The sequence below is a fragment of the Hippocampus bargibanti genome, linkage group LG04 (genome assembly GCF_051943395.1).
Source record: "Hippocampus bargibanti isolate YZ-2025 linkage group LG04, ASM5194339v1, whole genome shotgun sequence".
NCBI classification, from domain to species: Eukaryota; Metazoa; Chordata; class Actinopteri; order Syngnathiformes; family Syngnathidae; genus Hippocampus; species Hippocampus bargibanti.
Genome location: NC_142737.1, coordinates 2,083,302 through 2,090,000, shown reverse-complemented (window position 1 = coordinate 2,090,000; position 6,699 = coordinate 2,083,302). Strand labels below are relative to the sequence as shown.

The 6,699-nt window shown below is 41.1% G+C and overlaps 1 protein-coding gene and 1 long non-coding RNA gene across 2 annotated transcripts in view; one reads left to right on the top strand and one right to left on the bottom strand.

Moving 5' to 3' along the window:
• prdm8b (PR domain containing 8b) overlaps positions 1–955 on the bottom strand; it is a 7,570-nt gene extending 6,615 nt beyond the window's left edge. Inside the window, exon 1 of the mRNA XM_088993487.1 lies at positions 733–955. The gene's annotated coding sequence lies outside the window, so the exon portion shown is untranslated. The remainder of the gene's footprint in view (positions 1–732) is intronic.
• Positions 956–1,300: 345 nt separating this feature from the next.
• Positions 1,301–2,787, top strand: LOC148898683 (uncharacterized). The gene is made up of 3 exons (XR_016114846.1): positions 1,301–1,499; positions 1,578–1,682; positions 2,260–2,787. It is a non-coding gene; the product is annotated as an uncharacterized LOC148898683 (long non-coding RNA).
• The last annotated feature ends 3,912 nt before the right edge of the window (positions 2,788–6,699 follow it).

Genomic DNA, 6,699 nt, shown 5'->3' with positions numbered 1-6,699 from the left:
GAGAATAATAAAAAATATTACGCTTTAATCCTGATCCCTATCATAAAGTCATCCATTCTTCTTCTTTTTAATATCCTCTTTTCCTCGCTTCGTACACGAGCCTGATTTGCATAATCCGCCACTTCCCACCCGACTGGGGAGAGAGTAATTAAAGCAGCACCGACGCTTCATTATGATGACGATGATGATGATTCTTTTTTTATGTTTCCCACATTTATTTGCACGCGTAAATTGTTAACAAAACATTTCAACGTTTCAAAATAAAACAAGATTATGCGTTTTATTTATTCCGGCGTTTATTTAAAATGACATAAAACAAAATTAAACCGAGGAATGAGTGTAGAAATAATGCTGGTTTAGTGTGAAAATATGATTTAGAATTTGCCGTTTTGCGGGGATTTCGGGACGGGTAGAACGGTGGAAAATTTGTCGATTTCAAATGAAAACAGTGTCATTAAAAATAAAAGCTTCCTCGTCAATGTTCTCACCATCTTTGATACAAATTACGGTGGAAAAAAAAACAAGGATACGGAATTTGAAATGACTTCGCACGGAACCCGATTGCTTTCCGAGACCGGCAGCCGTGATCTAAATCCCGGATTCGGGGTGCCGAAGGACGACCCGGACCCCCGTTCGGTCTATCAGCCTTTTGACACGGCCAAAACCACCATCATCATAAATGTATTTTACGCTAAAGACGATCGTTGTTGTTATTGTGTTTTGAGCCCCTACCTTTTACGCAGATTCGGAACCGAATAATCCACAACCCGAAACGGAGTCACAAGAAGCGTCGAAGAAGTAAATAAGTAGCAAAGCCCGCAATGGTGGGAACAAAAAAACAATTAGACGGACTTCTCGTTGGTTTCCTCAATGTGTAAGAAGCAAAACGCGTCGCGCTCCGTCCCGGTGGTGCGCGCGCGCGGGCGACGTGGTGTCGGGAAACTGTGGACGACTCGCGGGGCGACGCTCCGGTTTTGTTGGCCGGGCATAATCTCCCCAATGAGGCGTGTCATTCGGCGTCTCCTCCTTTTAACTCTTCACTGGCCGCCTGACGAGTCTTATTATGGGAGCCACAAGACCCCCCCCCCCCATCCATCTCACTCCACCCAGCCATCAACCCGCCCCCAGCCCTCATTCCTCTTGTAATTCTCATCAAAAGCCGTGATGCTTACTAACGCGCTTTGGGGAGGGAATCGAATTTTAAGTCTTGTTTCACCCGGGAACTGTCTTATTGCTCTTGTTTATTGTTTTAACCCTATCAAAATGAATACGAAGGCATAATAAACATTTCATCAAGTCAGAACAACCCCCCAGCACCCCTCACACTCCATCCAGGTTTCCACTTCCTTGCACCGGTGCTTCCCACCGACGGAAGCCGGTTTAGGTGACTCGTCCGCCGGCATGTCCCGCGACGCATCCTGCCTGACTGGTGGTGGTGTTCCACAAATTGTGTGTACTAATTTACTCGCTCACTACACGATACCAAACCGCCATGAAGGGTAAGCTGGTCTTTTTATATCAAGTTTCTCCGCATGTCGGTTCCCTCTCCGAGTACCGACCCAACCCGTGAACGTCAGGCGTCCCAGGGGACTTCCGCAAGCGGCCCGCCTATAGGAGGCTCAGCGTCCCACGGGAGTGCTCCGGCAGCGGCCCACGAAAGCGGAAACTGATAATTTATGTTGGTGAGTTTTAACCGACGCCAACTCGAACGGGTATTTTACGACGCTCGAGTTATTATTGTGTCAAATGTCGAATTTACACGGCAAAAATGTCAGCCCAGGAGCCTCGAAACGCCATGTTTTTGGGTTCCTGTCCAACACTGAACCCCAGAATGACTCAAACCGAGGTCGTGGAAGGCCGCTGTCTCCCTGTCGCAACACGCCTGATTCAAATGAGCAAATTATCGACAAACTCTCCGGAAACATGACAGCGAATCTCGAATCGAATCAGGTGTGTTGCCAATTGGAGACTTGGTTAACATTCAAGATTTGGTTAACATTCAGGACGGGGGCCTTCCAGGACCTCAGATTGACGCCGCCATAACCTATAAATAATAGCCTTCGTCTTCGATCTTTCATTACATTCGAATTGGCTCAATCTTCGCCACTCTGGAAGCTTTACGTTTCGCCACGAATGGTGGCCGACGACAATTAGTTATTTTCATGGACCAGGGTAAATATTGAACCGAATTGAGCGTTTAGGACACTCGTCACACACGTCGATGCTGTAATTGCCAAACGGGCTTCTCTTCAATCCCAGGTTCAATCCCCGGGCCTGCTTGCCTGCCGTAGCCGACTCGATAGGCTCCTGACGCGGCCTTCCTCTGCTCGGCATACCGCTGGAGAAGTGGAGGCGACGGTTCGGTCTCCGGCGATACCCCGAGGCGCACTTAGGGGGCGCCAAAGTATAATGCTCTCGGCTGTGTGAGGCAAGTCAATCCAAACCCCCAACGACCCCTCCACCCCTCACACCAGTCGCCGTTTCCCTTTTTTTTTTAATACCTTCATGTCAAGTGCATGATTCATAAGCACTTTTAAAGGCAGGAATATGATGACAAATTGATGATGGTATTAAAGTGTAATCACACACTTTTTTAGCTCAATAATTTCCACTCAAGATCCTCTTGAGGCGACTAATGATACAATTTGAAGATGTCTCGTCCTTTTAGGTGTTTGCCCTTGTGTTCCATCATAAATCCATCAGATCAATGGCAGGGCCGCATAAACAAATAAGACCTTCATCTTTTGGGATTATTCTAAATAAATCAAAACGACCAAACAAACAGAATGCTCCCGAAAGCGTCTCGTGTGGTTTTAATTACATGTTTAAAAAAAGTGCTATCAAAATGAAAAAAAAAGATACAAGTTTACTTCCTCAGACTTTATGAAAATATTTTTTTGTTTGATTTTGAAAAAGTCAAATTGCCGTAATAGATTTGTAGTATGTTGATGTAATTAAATTCTATGTACAGTCAATAGCATCGTGAGCTGTCTTTCATACGTGAAGCAATAATGTCGAATACAACACACAACATCATACAAATCATACACACGACAAGCAATGTAGCAACACACACGTAAAACCAATACACACGGCAACATAGTCCACGATATACTCAAATAGACTCACACACCCACACACATAAAATACATGCATTTACAAAAAAAAAAAACACACGTCACACTAACACCACATACATTCAATGCATATGGCACACGCATGCACACATTTACAGCATTTTAATATATCACACACACGGCAGAAATTCATACATGGGCCAACACATTGTAGATGTCAACACAAGATAAGCCCCTCCCTCAAAAAAAAATAAGTTAAATGAAATTAAAACATGAAGCGAATCAAACAGATGCAGAAGAATAACACTATACAGTGAGACCTCAACTTACAAACACCTTAACTTACGAACTTTTCGTCTTACAAACGTCAAATTTATGAAAATTAAACCTTATAATAAGCACTATTTTCATAATACACACCCACCACGGCTGGCGAAGTGGTCTTCGGCGGAAGCACACGACCGAACAGCACCAGAGGTTAAGTTAGCAACAGTCCTTAAGGAAGGCGACTCTCCTTCCATAAGCCATCAACGACCATCAAAAAGGTAAATAAAACTTCATTTTACAGCACAGTTTATTTCTTTAATTACAGTCCTCATGTAATGCGCCTCTCTTTCCAAACAGCAATTCCCTTTGACCTTCGACCTCCAACGCCATTCCATCAAGCCATAAATGACCATCACAAATGTAAATAAAGTGACTTTATGATACAATTCAGTGTATTTCTTTCATTATAATACAATAGCACATTTATTATACATAGAATAAGGTATGTTGTGTGTAGTTTTAAGGCTTATTTAGTTGAAAAGTATATTTTATGGAAACCCGGTAACGGATTATTCCCATTTTAATGGTTTCCTATGGGAAAATCTTTTTTGAGATACACACTTTTCGCCTTACACACTCTGTCTGGGAACCAATTAAGTTCGTAAGTTGAGGTCTCACTGTATATCTGACTCACAATGCATTAAATGCAAATAGTATTTTCTTGATCTGACGGAGGTAAATAGAAGATCTCAACACCCCCACAGCGCCGTAATGGAGTACACCACACGCGCAGACATCAATCATAGCATGTCGTCCAGGTCCTGAAGCACCAAAGCTGCCCCGGACCAGTGCACAACCACCACCACATTTGACTGTTACCATGATGGTTTTTTTCCCCCTGATATGTTGTCTTACATATCGGCCAGATATAAGGAGACACACATCTTCCTTTCAAAAAGTTTTATTGACATAGAATCATTTTTGGGAAACATGGGATTTATTTATGTATTTAGCTGTCTGGTTATTTATTTATTTGTTTATTTAGCTGTGTGGCCATTTGTGTAGCTGTCTAGCTATTTAGCTGCCTGTCTATTTATTGATCTACTTATTTTTCTGTCTATTATTTAGCGGACTGGTTATTTATCTATTTATGTATGTATTTATTCAAATAGTTATTTGTTTATTCATCCATATATTGATTCATTTATTTTCATACACCCATTTAGCAGTTGTTATTTATTTATTTATTTATATCCTGCTTATTTAGCTCTGTATGCATTTATTTAGCTGTGTATTTATTTATGTATTTATTTATTTAACCGTCTGGTTATTTGTTTATTTATTCAACTAGTTATTTATTTATTCATCCATATATTTATTCATTTATTTATAATAATAATAATATAATAATAATAATACATGTTATTTCAAGCGCCTTTCAAAGCTCTCAAGGACACTTAACAGCCAGAGACAAGCATAGATACAATAATAAATAAAGTACAGTCTATACATACAATTTATACAATTCATACAAAGCAATTATTTATTCATATTTTTTTGTGTTTATTTATATACGTAGTTAGCTGTATAATGATTTAGCCATGTTGTTATTTATTTACTTATTTATTTATTTACCTGTCTAGTTATTTCTTCTTATTTTTTTGTTATTATTATTATTATTATTATTATTATTATTATTATTATTATTGTTAATAATAATAATAATAAAACTAATAAAATAATCATAATACATTTCAATTATTTATGTTTATATGTGTATGTGTGTATGTATGACATATACTTATTTGTCTGCTTATGTATTTATTTATTCTCCCAAAAGATTGGCCTTACGCAAACACCTCGAACAACAAATCCATCCTATCCGCCATGTCGGCCTACCACAACCAATTAGTCGCGTACTAATTGACCAATTGTGTACCATGATGGATCAATGAATGCCACCTGAATCATTCCCATTTCAAAGCAAACGCGTTTTGTTGCGCTCACAGTCACCATGAACCCATCAAGGGTCACCGCCAGTTGTCATCAGGGAAATCGTCGAAATACCTCAGAGGAACGGAAAAAAAGGGGATAGAAGAAAAAAAAAGATGAATTAATAAAAAAAGCACTCAACCCCCCCACCCGCCGCCCCCGTTTAAACTGCCGATTTCTCCAAAAAGGGGGAACGTGGCCAAGAAATATTGTGTAGGCCATATATGGCACTTCAGCTGCCATATGTGGCACTTTTCACTAAAAATTGGCAATGGCGTCCGTGATGGTCAGCGGCGACTGCCAAAAACACAACCGGGTCCCAGCACGGTTGGGACGTGGGGGTATAGGAGGGGGTGAGAGGGTGGGGGGGAGTCTACTTGAGGAGTGAGGAAGGCTGGCGAGGGTTCATATCATCACAGAAGATGGAGGGGGTGGTCATGAAAGACGCTTACCAACCCACAGATAGCACGCAACACTCACTCGCATATAGCTATGTTTTACCTTTTAAGACTCGCGCTGAATATTCAGGAAGTCTTGTTTTTGAGTTGGTGACGAGTCCGTACGTGACGTCATTGAAGGAACGCCCCTGACCGAAAAAAAGGACACATTCTAGCAGTCCTTCCATCACGTCAATGCATTTTGCTGTGCTTGTTTGGTCTGAAAACGTTGTGTTGCACCAAAGAGGGCGACCAAGCTCCATATAAGGAATTTATCAGCCTGTGGAAACAGCCTGATTAATTCCTCACAGGAGCTCGGTCGCCATTTTCTGCCTCTTTTCTGCCTCTTGATACATTTTCCCCCAATGTTGCCTCAAAATGGCACGGAATAAATTCTTTAATCGATTGCAAACATGTACGCTTTCCTCTTCAGAACTATTTGAATCATATTCATAATTGGACGAGGAACAAGAAAGCATATTCTCCGAATCTGAAGCCATTGTTTTGATTCTCCAGCAATGCAAGACGTCTTGGCGTGACGTCACAAACTGGGGGCGGGACTTTCTGAAAATGCCCAATTCGCAGCTCAATTTTTTTGCAGATTTTGGACACTCTAAGTCATTTTTATTGGTGTTTTGCATTTAAATAAAAATATCATACTGCGTGTTTTGGGTAATTTAGATGCTATAAAACGTTTTTCTGATGTCAGTTAGGAAACAACAATATGACATTGGTTGTCCTTTAAGCTAGCATGGAATGCTTGATTTGCTTTTGTGGGCCGGATCAAATGATGTGGCGGGCCAGATTTGGCCCCCCGGGCCTTGACTTTGTCACCTGTCATTCAACACATCCAAATTTTGAGCAATGCAAATCCTGATATGGGATCTCAGAAGTGCAACCGCCATTTTACAGAACCCGATGTCGAA